The 15,116-nt window shown below is 53.1% G+C and overlaps 1 protein-coding gene across 6 annotated transcripts in view; it reads right to left on the minus strand.

The window, feature by feature from the left end:
• LOC119436847 (uncharacterized) overlaps positions 1 to 15,116 on the minus strand; it is a 245,026-nt gene that overhangs the window by 31,150 nt on the left and 198,760 nt on the right. The window contains exon 1 of one of the 6 annotated variants that reach the window (XM_037703846.2): positions 6,582 to 6,715. The exons of the other annotated variants lie outside the window; for them this stretch is intronic. The gene's annotated coding sequence lies outside the window, so the exon portion shown is untranslated. Of the gene's footprint in view, positions 1 to 6,581; positions 6,716 to 15,116 lie in introns of those variants that run through there. 6 annotated transcript variants of the gene reach the window in all.

Raw genomic sequence — 15,116 nt, forward strand, 5'->3', positions numbered from 1 at the left:
ACCGATATGATTGTCTTTAATCAGTAAGTATTCCAAGTCATGTGGGGACAGTCTACATCAAACCACCGAAATGCAGCCTTGGCGCGTGCACACTTGTCAGCCCGAAAGCGAATATCCGCACGTGCAGTGGGCTATAAGTTGTTGAAATGATTAGCGAAAGGTCGGCTGATTTGTGGGGTTACAGCGACGCGGCCGGCGCGCGCGTGCTTAACCGCGCCGCCAAAGTTTGTCTGGACCGTTCGACTCCGTGGAAAACAAACCGAGAATCGTCCTCCACCTGCTTGCTGACAGACACATTACAGGGTGGAAGGAACAGAGAGACACTCCGCACACAGCGAAAGAGAGACCGAAGATTGGTAGAGAATGCATGGGGGAAACGCTGTCTATGTCTGTATGTGCTCTTGTAACTAAGAAAGTAATACAATTTTTGTGCTCTTGTAGATACTGTTAAACGTGTGTACGAGTCTTTTTTAAGCGCTCACAGCCCTGCAAGACCATCAAATACCTGCTATATACTACACGACTACAGCAACAACACACTTATCGACAAGCTTCCGTCCCTCACAGACCATGGGCGACGCACAAGTCCCGGGTTCGCATAGAACGACCGCGGTGGCTCAGGGGCCACGACGTTCTGTTGCCTAGAGCGCGAGGTCGAGGGTTAGATTCACGGTATATTCACGCTGCCTTACGCCACGCAGTGCAGAAATAATCGATCGAATACTTAGGTTTGGGCTTATTGAAGCCCTCAATGCGGCTTCTTCATAAGCCATGAAAGGTGAAACTTTGGTGCCTGAAAATGAATGAATGAATAAAAATAAATAAAACACGTTGGTGGGCGATTCAAACCTCTATTTGAAGTTCGTCAAAGATAATGTCTTCCTGAGCGAGTTGTGGGTGAGAATGGAGCGGAGTAACTGCGCATCATGACACTCAAATAGCATGATACCCCTCGCGTGAGGGGAGTAGCAGGAGCGTCGGACTGCTTAAGTAAAAAAAAAAAAAAAAAAAAAAAAAAAATAAATAATAATAATAATAATAAAACCTGCACTTTCTTCTGAGTCGGCCCAAATCTGCAGAGTGCATGCACAGAAAGGGACCACATTATTAGGCTGCTTTACCTTCGAGCGTTCAGTCCTGTGTGCTTCTCGCTGTCGTCCGATGTTTCTTTATTTTTTTTTCTCTTTTTCTGCCTTCTTTTTTTTTTTTTTTTTTCCCGCACTAGTTTTGATGTCGCAAGTCTTTGGGATCGGCCCACGGAAGAGGGGAGAAACACACATGCCTGATACGGTAAAGTGTGTGTGTGTGTGGGGGGGGGGGGGGGTCACTCGCTTAATTTACTTGAATAAATGAATACACAATCGGCCTTCGGAGTTTCCAGCAACGTTGTGTAGAACCGACTAACTATAACCTAAATGCCCCGCACTCGCGCGGTCAGCCACAGTTCCGCGCTAAAGCCCAACAGCGCTCCACTTATCATTACTGGAGAACGAGCAGGACCCCGCTCGTCGACCGCCGCCGAATTCGAGCGGCGGCGCCGTGCTTGTCCAAGGGGTCGCGTCCCGAACGCCGCGCCTGGGGCAGGTTTGTCGGCATAGCGCAGACAGCGCGCGCGGCGGGGGAAAAGGTATGCCCGCGAAAGGGATCCATTTCTCGTCAGGGTGCAACAGGGGCGTCGTCCTTGGGGCGGCCGCGCGCGCCATGCCTTTCTCCGCAGTTCGCCTCGCGCACTCTAGGCATCGATTCGGAGCCACTTCGGACCTCTTGGAGGGGGTTGCATTTCCCCCCTCCCTCGCACCCGTCCCGTCTGCAAGCGTTCCTGCCTGCAGCCACGACCGGCAATAAAGGTTCTCACCATCATATCTGCTGCGCTGCGCTGTGCGAATCGCCGCAGCTGCGAATCAAAGGGGGCATGCAGAAGCGACCGTATCATGCGCGATATACTATACGTATACTACACGCAACATCACTGGCGCCACTTACCATCGCGGTGTTTTTCTGCCCCCGCCTGCGGCCATAAAGATATTATTCTAGTCGCAAAGGTCATCGACGAGAGTCTCGTTTCGAAATAGGATGCAGTTGCAGCAGCGGCCATCGCGCCCTCCTCCTTTTACAAGCGCGGTCAGCTTCAATATACGGGACACCCGCTTTCTCCAGCTGTATGCGTATCCGCGTTTCCTAGCTCCCTCCCTCTTCGTGTTGTTGTCTTGCGTGCCTGTGCGCGGAAAATTTGATGGAAAGACAACTTGGCGTGGAGGCGCAAGCACGTGTTATGACCTCCTCCGTGGGGATGAATCGGCAAAACGGCCGCAGAAACGGCAGAAAAGAGCTCGCACGCACCTGAATAGGTATGCGTAAGGGGTTACGTCCTGCGCAAGCGATCGCGGGTCATGGCCCCCGCGCCGGCAAGTGCCCCCGCTGACGATCGCAAGACCGAAGAGCGGGCTTTGGTGAATACATCATCTCCGAACCCCGGACGGTCGGATCGAAACCAGGCTATAGTTGGCTTTTATAAAAGTTGTTCGAGCTGAAATGTCGCATGGGGCGCGAAATGCGTATACAGCTCACGTTATCAGAAATATTAGTTGGTGCATTACGTTATTATACGTGCTCTATATAGTAGCGATGAAACCATCAACCGAAAATGCCGACTGTCCCATATATCACCTCATATCCTTGCATCTATATAGACTATGATTTGAGAAAAGGAGATCACATATGCTCCGATGACGCGTTTAGCTATAGCCTCCCAGTACATAAACTTGCATCGGTGAACCATGCCCTGTCGGAGTGGCGTTTTGGCCAGAGCATTGTTTTATGAGTCGGTCGGCGGTCCTGAGGTCTCCGAACCGGTCCTGAGCCAGTCTATATACACTGGTTACCCCCCTGTCTTTCCCACTCTGCTTTCGGCGTTATCCCTTCCAGTGTGCGTTGATTGGCTAAGCCACTGTCAAGATATTCCGCCACTCCAACGAGGAGTCGCGATGAATATTACGCTGAAGAAAGGTAAAGTATGCCCCAAAAGGGATCGAAGTAGAATATGGGCCCTACATTTCTCCCGCATGTTTAGTGAACCGGTACGCTTATCCTTTCTCGGTGATCTCGTTATTTATATTTTCATTTTACACGCTTCGGCTATAGTTACTCTGAAGTGGGCCGCGACACGGGAAGCAGTGCTGCAGAGGTGTGTATCTATAGCTTTACACGCGCATATACCTCAGCCTAACTCCATAATGTTTCATCCCTTCTTCGCCCTTTTCCTTGCACAGGCTCGAGGTCAGGCCGACCTCTCCGTCTTCGTTTTTCTAGTCTGACGCTGTGTAAACAGAGCACAAATAGGGGAAAAAAGTTGGAAATACAAATCAACAAACGCTACCGCGTGAGCTGAACCGATAGCGACAACAAAGAGGCATTTTTCCTTTCCCTTTATGACATTTCCCGGAGAATTATAGGACTTTTCGCGCACTGGCACGCACTATCGACCGACGCAAGTCGTGAGGAAAGCTGTTTCGCGCACCGGCGTGGCCGCACCACCAACTTCGTGCTTGGACAAACTTCGTGCTTGCCTTCTGGCATCGCCCACGGGCAAGCGTGCATAGTATACACGGCCAAGAATTCCATCCCGTTGGTGCGCCACTATAAGCCAATTATACGACTACGACGAGGGTCAGGTTGCCCTCACATGGTCAAGCTGTCCTGCACATATATCTCCCGCAAAGAAGAGACCGAACCGAGCCCGTGCGGCAGCCGTACGCGCTCCCAACCTACACGTTGCTCCCTACGGCGCAGCCTTTGACGTCGACGAGAGGCGCAACAACAAAGCTGAGCCAGCGCTGTCCGAAGCCGCGTCGTTAATTGTGCGGTGCGGCGCTGACGCGCGCGCGCTGTTGTTTGCAGCGCTCGCGCATTCGCGCTCGAGCGGCGCCGTCCGACCGCTGCCCGAATGCGCGCGCATTTATCTCGCTCCGGTGATGCGTGCCCCACTGCACGCTTCTCTTGGCTGCCGATGCGTGTCCGACAAGGCGTTCCCCGAGCGGTATGTATGTACACACACAAGCTGCGGCCCCGCTGAGACGAGGACGTGGTCGCACTCAGTGCATAGCTCACCTGGTCCCCCCTGCTGCTAAACGTCCCGCTAATAGAGACCGCCCGTGGACGTCGTTTAGCGGTGCGGCGTCTTCGTGTCGTACCTGACAGCGGCGTCGGGCTCGACAGTCGAGCCGTCGTTGACACCGAGGGCCTCCTCTATCCTCCTGACCTTGGTAGGAAGAGTGCTTGGCCTCGGAGGAGAAGCGCTTCCGGCTATTTTTGGCCTCGGGTTCTCGCTAAGCATCTCCGAGCTTCTTGCTTTTCGCGGCCTCGGCATATCGTCGCCGCCACATCGCGTAAGGTAAAAGACTCGTCACAGCGAAATGGTACACTTTTACGAATGTATATTTGTAATTTTCTTCGCGTCACGTCACGCGTCTGAGTATGTACGGATTTGCGGAATGAAGTTCACGGATAACTGACAATAACTATTGTCACTTTGAATATATAGTGCGCTGGCCGCACCGTGCGACGAGGAGAGGAAAAAAAATATTACGGGAGACGCGCGACTCAACGACATTGGCCTCGCGCGCTCTGACGCATCGACGAGCGATTCGAACGAAATTAGCTCTTGCTAGAAGTGTTCTATGTTGCCCGTTCTTACCCTGGCCCTTCAAGCGCTTCTGTTCTGAAAGGAAGAAGCTTCTGAAGAGTTAGTTATGCCGCAAGGACCGCGAGTAGTGCGCAAGGAAGTGTTGCGCATTTTACTGACATTTCTGCGACAGGTTAAACTGATTGACTCGTGGTGACATGATATTTATGACTCGGAAAGAGGCACTAAGGCGGAGCAATGGCCGTCCTAAAGCCTGTCAAACTAACCCCGCATGTAGCAACGTTATCACCACTTTAACCCTTGCTACGTGTGTATTCGAAAATTGCGACTGCAGCAGGCGACGGCGAACGCAACAGTCGTTTGGGTTGATTCGCAATCCACGCGTATACCTCGTATACGATATCCCCCGCACGCGGTGTCACACCAGCGGCAACGATCGCCCCGGGATCGATGACACCGCTGTCGTAGCGTGTTCTCGGGCAACAGGTGTTAATTCATCGGCGTGCATGCCCCTCCTCTCCGTGTTCTCATCGAATACGTGGCCTAGCTCGCGTCGTGCATGTATACACACGCGACTCAGACGTCGCGGCGGCCTTTTGCAGCCGCCCTGGGTGGGACGCCTTCTTCCGGCTCGGTCGCTCAGCTTGTTGCGGCTGCCAGGAAACGCACCAGGGTCGCAGCAACGAGGCTTCCGCAACGCAGAGATGTGGCCTCGCTCGAACCAAGTGGAGCGCCGAGATGCATTCCGGCGGCCGCCGTTATTGTTGCGTTCGCAGTGCATGCGCTCGCAGTGGTCGAGTGCGTGATATACTCGGAAGAGGCTGCAGCCTCTTCCGAGTCGGGGCCACAATATAGCCTCGTTCAGATTGAGGTATCTTTCGTATGGCCGTCTTCCCACCGTTATTATCCTAACTGTCACGCAATCGTTTGCGCTATACAGATCAAAAGCAGTAGTCGAATGCCGCCTGGTTGATTGTAAACAACGCAAACTGCGGACACCGAAGATCGACGTTCACGTGCAAGAGGAGCGTTCGCAGCCACCTGCTTTATTTCACCACATCTGCAGGTATACAACGGACCCGACCACCATATCGCGGAGGTGCTGCACAGAGAGTTACTGCTGCCGTTCTCTCACAGCTTCGTCCTATCATCGTGCGCCGCGCGCACCTGGCCGTTAAACCAGATAAAGTTACACGTTACACAGTGACGTTTCCTGGTACCGTCCGAGCAGCGCGAGGACTGGTGGTACTCGCGCTAGCTTACGGTATACACGCAGTGGCTGTGTGAACCTTAGTTATGTTACTCAACGCAGACGACAACGTCGACGAAAAAAAAAAAAAAAGAAAATGTAAGAGACGTTGCCGTGGATGCAGTCCCTTCGAAGCAGCTCCCTATGATAAGCGCGGTGGTTTGTGCTCGGATATCTGATACGGAGACGCGGCGGTGCTTTCCGCGCGATGATGCGCCGCCGCCGCCCGCACTCGAGCACGTCGGGCCGGGGTCTATAGGCGGACTGGCTTCCTCTGCAGCAACGCATTCAGGATATCCGCGAGCAGCGCCCGCACAGCAGACCGCCTGACGCCGAGCGTCGACGCTCGGCGACCAGTCAAGCGGCTGTGCGCGCGCGCCTTTCAAAAAGACGCGCCTCGGAATGAGGACGATGCGTGGGTGGAGAACGCGTACGCTCCTTCTGACGAAACGCCGCGCACTGGGCTTCGTCGCTGCCGACTGCCTTCCGTTCGACGCTTCGCGCTCGTTGAAAAAAAATAAAAGAAAGAAATATCGCTCTCTCGCGCGCGCCATCACAGAGGCATCGCGCATTCTTTAAAGCCGATGACGGAAGTTGAGAAGCATGACCCGGTCGTTTAAAAAAACAGGAAGGTTTCGCGCTCACAAGTAAGAGGCGACGCGACGAAGGCCTTTCGTTGGCGGCACTCACCGATTCCCCGTGCAGGGCGCATGGTGTCTCCGATGGCTCGCGGGCCCGCAGGAGTGAGAGGCGTGTGGCGACTGCGTCGTATCCAGAGTGAGCGCGCTGTTCCGGCGAGCAAACGACGGAGTAGGGGGGGTGGGAAGCAATGCGTGGCCGCGCGTATCTCTCGTGAGCGCACCAGTCGCTCGACTGTGGCCGGCGCGCCCGATGCGCGGCCCTTTTGGCCCCCGCCGCCGCCGGCCGACTCGTCGGGGCGGTCGGACCGCTTCCTGCGCGCAGACGGCGCTGCCGCTGCAACAGCCGCCGCCCGACACGCGGTGACCGCGAACCCTGCCGCGCAAGACGTCGTCGTTCTGTGCGGGAGTCGACGGACAGGGCAGCTAAATTAATTCCTTCGTGGAACGTTTAACCGGCGATCCAAGATGGTTACGTCCACGTCTGTATTCATAATCACTTGCGCGACAATTGAGGCGTGCGTCGTTGTCGGCAGCTTGCTTTCCGAAGCGACCTCAATCGATAATCGAGTAAACGAAACGTTTGAGACAGCCGAGGATCGTGAGCAAGCTGCCGAATTCCCGAGGTTTTTCGTTCATATATGTGTTCGTTGCCAGTGACCTATTGCCGTCGCTTATATTAATAACATGACAAGCATCAGGAGTGGGTGGCCGGGATTCACTCTTACGAAACAATTCTAGCGTAAGAGACTTTTGTGTATGGAAAGCCCATGTTTGACCAGAGTCACCAGACTACCCAAACACAATTAAGGTTGAACGCGTTCCGTTGCAAAATGCACTATAGGAAGAATTTCCATTCCTCTCTACGTGCCTAGGCTCCAAACAGTCACGGGACAAAGAAAACACTTGATGAAATAACAAAGAGAGAGAGAGAGAAAAAAAAAAGAAAACACCGAACACTCTCGTAGGCACCGCGTCTCATTGACGGCAGGAAATAGATTTCAGCGCGCTCGAGTTTGCTTTGCGGAGAGCGGAGTCGAAGCTGTGTGCACCGAGTGAGCAACCGGTGACCTGTATGAGCAACGCAGCTGCACAGTGTTTGCATCTAAAGGAAGGCTAGGACTAAGTCGCCTCCACCTGGTATTTAAAAAATTTATTATTAATAAATATATGCACTAATTATTGATGTGTTGACGCCTGCCAGAGATAGGTCCCTCAACTCTCAACTATATATAGGCTTCAACTAGACTTCTCTGCAAGGCTCGTTTGGCGCAATTATATACAATAAGGTAAAGTTCAGGATCGTGTGACACTTTCGGCTGTTGGCATGATATTTAAAAAAGTTATAGAGCGGAAACGTGCAACATGTGACAGACAGCAGCCAACACATACATACGCTAACGCATGTATAAATACGTGATGCAGAAAATGATTCACTGTTGGCATTTAGCGTAGTTAACGCGTCGTCGTTGTTTTCTAACTGCGAAAAGTCCGGAAATAACGCCTACCGAAGTCTTGGCTGCCCCAACATCGTCAATAATAGATCCCCACTCCGAAATAACAGAACATGCGAAGGGGGAGGGTTGACACAATCTTATAATGCTGATTGCATAAGTGAATCTGCAATTTATGCAAACGAACAAAACATTAAACAACGTCAATTGCCTGAAACCTCGCGTAATAGCGTTTGTCTGTTCTTTCTGTCCTTGAGTTTCTGTGCTACAGATTTCTGTTAACACGGCCAACCTCGCGCTTCAAACGGCTGCAACGCTTGAGCGTTTCGGTGACAGTGTCCTTCCACGTTGCCATCACGTCAACGCTGCTTTCGACAGCGCTCACGACCTCGTCGATTGTTTTTCTGGCAGTCAAGACGTGCGGCGTAGCCTATTTACCTGCACAATTACATTACCGGTCGATAGGCCCTTTCCTTAGAGGTTAAGCTTGCTTTTTCGCACGGTATCATTCACCATAAAGGGAGACCCAACAGAAACCCTAAATCAGACTAGACTGGTAAATCATTCTTCTAAAGCTGTTGTTTATTAGCTAAAAAAAAAGAAATGCCAAAGCTAGGACAAATTTGCTTTTGAATTTCGATCCTATGATCTCCTAATGACATCTGATATTTCACGGTACTTGTTCCTACTTGAGTCAGGTTCTGGTGCAGTGAGAAGTCAATGAAATCTGCCTGCTTGTGCTCGCGTTTACTGTCTAATGCAACGTTGCTACTTTGCTATTAATAAATAAGTTACCAGCCTCGCCACCGCGTCACGACACGCTTTTACGGAGATTTTCATGGTGGTGTCGTCACCTGACTAAATCTATTCTCGAGCTAAGATGATCTACGAATCTATATAGCTTTACTTACAATATATTTCTACAGTGCACCCTCCACACCACCGCCACCACCACCACCAAAACATATTCGTAATCAGAGAGGTTGTTTACATTCTGGAGACTTCTCAGTTACTTGATTAGCGAGATGGACGACATCCACCGATGCATATTGCCACCTGTTGGTAGTGGGTCGAGGGCAAGAGTGGGTCGAGCCCAAGAGAACAAAGAAGACCGCGCGCTTCTTCCCTGCATTTTTTTTAGCTACCTACTGCCGCCCGATTCTTGGCCTATCCCCCTCAGTGGGTGCGAGCCATGATAAAGGATCATCATCATCATCATCATCATCATCATCATCATCCCTGCTCGAGAGCCAGCCCCGACGGACGCGTTTGCCAGGAGCTAGCTGCTCTATATACGGTTTATTAAACCTACAATACTACTTCTGAAGGCTCGTGACAAACTGGTGGAGGTGCTGGGTACACGTCCTCACGGATGTTGCAGACCCCTCCAAGGATCCGCGCTACGAATCCAGTGCCTGTCGACACTCCCGTGCATCGGGTCAGCCGCAGGATCACGGGACTGTCCCCAGAAGTCGTCGACGCTACGATTCCCACCACATCAACCGGTATGACCAGCGCTTCCGTTCAAACAGTCCCAACCGGTACGGGAAGCAAGATGTCGAACCGGTACACACTTGAGAGCCCACGGGTCCCGACGACATTTCATGGCACAGTGTTCGAAGACGCCGAAGACTGGATGGTCGACTTCGAGTGCGTGGCCTCCGTGAACGAATGGAACGACACGGAAAAACTCAGTCACGTCTACTTCTACCTGGAGGATGGCGCGCGTACGTGGTTTCAGAACAGCGAGGAGCAACTGACGTCGTGGCGCGAGTTTTGTCGTCAGCTTTTGGAGACATACACCAGTGCTGATCGCCACGAACGAGCGAAACGAGCGATTCAGGCCCGCGTCCAGTTGCCAAACGAAACTGTGATCACGTATATCGAAGACATGACGCGCCTCTTCAGACGAGCGGATCCAAGAATGACGGAGAAGAAGTTACGTCATCTGATGCGCGGGGTCAAGGAGCTACTCTTTTCTGGCCTCGTACGGAGCCTTCCGAAGACGGTCGCGGAGTTCTTGTCCGAGGCTGTGACCATGGAAAAGATGCTTCTGCATCGGTCGAACCTGTATGAGCGGCAAGCGAACAGCATGTCTGCTGCTGACATTTTCACGGCCATAGGAAGCAATGGTGACTGTCTGCGAGAACTCATCCGCTCTGTAGTGCGTGAAGAGTTGCAAAAGGCCGCCGCCGTAACTCCGCAGCCTACGGTAAGCTGAATAGCAAGTATTATCAAGGACGAACTGCACCAGGTGCTCCGTGACACCTTGCCTCCTGATAACGCTGCGGTACCTCCTGAATACCACTGTGCGACCTACGCGGAAGCCCTAAAGCGCCCTGCTTCCTCTCCGCCGCTGTTCGTTCGCGCTCCTCCTACGGTGTAACTTCAGTCGGCGCAGCCGATATCGTACTACGACGCTGGGTACACGCCGCCGCCCGTTGCTCATGCCGTTCCATTTGCCCATCGTTCGGAGCAAGCGGTTCACTACGTCGACGACAGACGCCCGCCCCCTCGGAAGTCGGATGTTTGGCGCACACCCGATGACCGGCCTCTGTGCTTCCACTGCGGTGAAGCTGACCACTTGTACCGCCAGTGCCCATACCGGCGCATTGGGCTTCGCGGCGTTTACGCATACTCGCCGCTGCCCCGATACGGCCAGCGACCCCGGGACATTCAGGACTACCTATCTCAGCAGCGCTTGCCACTGTTGCGAATGTCGACGGTCCGTGCGGCCACGAAGGTTCCATGTATGGTGCCGTGCCAGGTGCCAAGAGGAGGAGATATCCAGGGAGATTAGAAAACTGTTTTATATACACTGTACATGGTATTTTACAAGAAGGGCTCCAGAATATTGGAGCCGTCTACGTACTAACATCTTTGCATGTGGTAGCGTTTACATCTCCGAGCGTTCTACATGGTCGAGCGTCTCTACATGATCAAGCCTCTCTCACAACACTCAAGTCCCGCTCTTTTATCCCTTTCGTTTCCTTCTTTCACACGACGAGGGAATGAACTTTTTCTTCTTAGCCAATGACAGTCTTTGATCAGGTGGCCAAATCCCGCAAGTGATGTGTCGTCGTTTCCCGCCGGGCTCCGCCTCCAATCTTGCTAGGTCGCCCCCGAACACAGGCAGCGGTTGACACCTTGGGAACCGAACGTTGATGTCGTTCCCCCGGGATTGCCAGACACTGGCCCCTTTCAAGATTCGCCTCTCCATAGCGGTCAGTTCGCGGAACCAGGGAGGGCGGTGGCTGTCTCGAAAGGGCGCCAGTTTGGCGCGTCGCAATCAGCGCCGGGCCTCTTCGTGGTTCGGGCAGCGCTGGTAATTCACGGAACCGCACCGAAGGTGCGACGCTGCCGTTTAGCGACGCATGAGGTAGCCTGGATACCAACTGCTAATCCCTCAGTCCCAGGTGACAATTCTCGGCCGCGAGAAAGGGGCGCCAGGTTGCGCTTCTGATTCGGCGCCGGCCTCCTTTGTCCCGAAGGACCGCCAGACACAACACCACAGCCTGCCGGGCGGCAGTCGCGATCGCCGTCTCCGAGACGATTTTCACCTCCGCCCCAACGGTAGTCTCCCGAGCGGTCGCACAGTCCCCGTCGGGAAAACTAACTGAAGCGATCTTTGGGGGCGAGGTCGCTGACGGTTGAAGTGCTGAAGACCTCCGACGGACGCAAATACGGAAAGATACCGATCCGGCACAACCTGCAGCTGAACGGGACGACCGACTTTCGCTCGATATTCCAGTGACTATTGACGGTTACGCCGTTAGTGCTTTAGTGGACACCGGCGCAGACTACTCTATATTAAGCGGGAAATTGGCAACACAGCTGAAGAAAGTAATCACGCCCTGGCATAACTCGCAGATTCGGACGGCTGGAGGCCACGTCGTTACTCCACTGGGCGCTTGCACGACTAGAGTTGAGATTCAAGGATCTACATTCGTATAGGATCTACATTCGTAGCGTGTCTTACGCGAATGCTCTCGCGACGTTATTCTTGGCGTTGACTTCCTGCAGGAGTACGGCGCTATTATTGATCTGTAAGAGCGTCATATCACATTCTCTGCTGAACGAGCAATCGAAGTGCAAGACGGCCAACGGCGCGACGACATACTTCGTGTTTCTGCAGACAGTGCAACGCTGCCTCCACGAGCCAGTGTCCTCGTCGACGTCACATGCTGTGGCTTACGCGATGGCGAAGCGGTGGCCGAAAGTAACTTGGAACACCTACTGAAGCAAGGTGTTCGTTTGGATCGAAGTATTATACAGCTTCGTGCTGGCTATTCGTAATTGCTTGTTACAAACTTTAGCTACGAGCACCGACACCTGTTCTACGGCACTTCGTTAGCGTTTGCAGACGCAGTAGCAAACGTTACCGACTGTTTCACGCCAGAAGTAGTGGAGACAGCAGGCACGTCTCTGGGCCATCTCAACATCAATTCTGAACTGTCCACCGATAGCCAGACAGCACTGCGCAAGCTCTTGCTTGGACCTGCTTCGAAAATTCTTCAAATGTACGCCAGACTTCCATCACTAAACACAGGATCATCACGTACGAAGACGCACGCCCGATACACCAGCAGCCTTACCGCGTGAACGCGAAGCCATACGTACGCAAGTCGGGGAGATGCTTGACGATGGCGTCATCGAACCTTCCAACAGCCCGTGGTCGTCTCCGGTCGTTCTTGTCAAAAAAGAAAGACAGAACGCTACGCTTCTGCGTCGACTACCGGAAGCTCAAAACGTGACTAAAAAGGACGTGTACTCGCTGCCGCGTATCGACGACTCGTTAGATAGACCGTACGGCGTGCCCACTATTTTTCTTCTCTCGATTTAAAAAGCGGGTACTGGCAAATCGAGGTAGACGAATGCGACCGCGAGAAAACAGCCTTAGTGACTCCAGATGGTCTCTATGAATTTCGAGTGCTTCCTTTTGGCTTATGTTCAGCTCCGGCTACTTTCCAGCGAATGATGGACACTGTCCTCACTGGACTGAAGTACCTGGATGATGTGGTCGTCTTCTCTGAAACGTTCGAGCAGCATCTTCACCGCCTACAGAGTGTGCTAGAAGCCATCCGATCGGCAGACCTCACACTTAAGCCCGAAAAGAGCCACTTTGGTTATGAAGAGCTCAAGTTCCTCAGGCATGTCGTAAGCGCCAAAGGGGTCCGACCCGATCCAGACAAGCTTGCCGCTGTGGCCGCATTTCCAGCTCCTGCCGATAAGAAGGCCGTCCGGCGCTTCCTGGATTTGTGCACCTACTATCGCCGGTTTATTAAAGGCTTTTTGAAGATGGCGGAACCCTTGACTCGCCTTACAAGGGACGACACGCCATTTGTGTGGCATAATGAGCAACAGGCGGCTTTTGCTGAATTACGACAGCGCCTGCAGTCAGCACCCGTTCTTGCACATTTTGACGATGATGCTGATACTGAGGTGCATACCGACGCCAGTAGCATTGGCCTTGGCGCAGTGCTCGTCCAGCTTCAAGATGGAGTGGAAAGAGTTTTAGCGTATGCCAGCCGCTCCCTGTCCCGTGCCGAGGCGAATTATTCGACTATACGGAGAAAAAGTGCCGCGCGGTCATATGGGCGATCATCAAGTTTTGCCCTTATCTCTATGGTCGTCCCTTAAAAGTAGTGACGGACCACCATGCCCTCTGTTGGTTGGCAAGCATGTGCGACCCTTCAGGACGACTGGCGCGGTAGAGCTTGCGGCTACAGGAATTTCATCACCATCGTTTATAAGTCTGGCCGTAAGCACTAAGACGCTGATACGGTGTCCCGCGCACCCATTGATCCTGTCATTCAGGAAATAGAGGACGGTGACGGCTACCTGGGCGCCATTAGTTCGTCGGACTTGAGCAGACGGCAGCGTGACGACGCTGAGATTCGACCGATCATCGATTATTTAGAGGGCCGCGACAAAACCATACCACGCCATCTGTCCCGCTCGTTAACGTCCTTCTGTCTGCGAGACAACGTGCTGTATAAGAAGAATGCTCGTTCGACCAGCCGTGCTTACCTGCTGGTGGTTCCAAGGGACATGCGAGACGACGTCCTCTTTGCTTGCCATGACGAACCGACATCTGGTCATTTAGTTTTTTTCACGAACACTCGCTAGAGTAAACGAGATGTACTATTGGCCCGGGCTTTCCGCAAGCGTCAAGCAGTACGCTGTCGTAAATGCCAGCGCCGCAAGACACCATCCGTTAATTAAGCCAGCCGGCTTACTTCAGCAAATTGAAGCTCCTCACTCGCCTTTAGACCAAGTCGACATGGACATTCTCGGACCATTTCCTGTGTCTGACGGCAACAAATGGGTGATCGTCGCGACTGATTATTTAACACGCTATGCTGAGACGCAGGCGATCCCACGAGCTACGGCCTCAGAGGTAGCGCAATTCTTTATGCGCCACATCGTCTTGCATCACGCTGCTCTTTCCACTGAAATAACAGACAGAGGGACAGCATTCACAACGCAGCTTATGGACGGAGTTTTTGAATTAAGCAACAGTAGGCATCGCAAGACGACCGTGTATCATCCGCAAACCAACGGACTTGCCGAGCGACTGAATAAGACGGTCACAGACCTGCTCGCAATATACATTGACGTCCAACACAAAACATGGGATCGGATCTTCCCTTACGTGACCTTCGCGTATAACACCGCCGTGCAAGAGACGACGCGCTTCAAGCCCTTTCGCCTTCTCTATGGTCGCGAAGTCCAGACGATGCTGGACGCTATGCTGCCGTGTTAAGACGCTGACATATTGATGACTGATGCCGAGGAATTTGCAGAGCGTGCCGAGGAAGCTCGGCAGCTCGCGCGGCTGCACATCGGCCAGCAGTTGCAGGCAGACGCAAGACGCTACAACATCCTCCACAGGGACGTGTCCTACAACCCCGGGGGACCAAGTTTGGGTGTGGACCCCCGTTCGCCGTCGTGGACTCTCTGAAAAGCTGCTGAGCCGGTATTTCGGTCCGTGTAAAGTGCTCCGCCGTGTCAGGAGACTGATACCCCTGTCAAGCGGTCAAGTTAAGTGCACTTACGGAGAGTGTCACTCAGTTTAAGTGCACTTTGCCAAATCTAAACGGCGCAAGCGGAGTGTCACTCGCAGAAGAGTG

This window comes from Dermacentor silvarum, chromosome 1 (genome assembly GCF_013339745.2).
Source record: "Dermacentor silvarum isolate Dsil-2018 chromosome 1, BIME_Dsil_1.4, whole genome shotgun sequence".
In the NCBI taxonomy this organism is placed as follows: Eukaryota; Metazoa; Arthropoda; class Arachnida; order Ixodida; family Ixodidae; genus Dermacentor; species Dermacentor silvarum.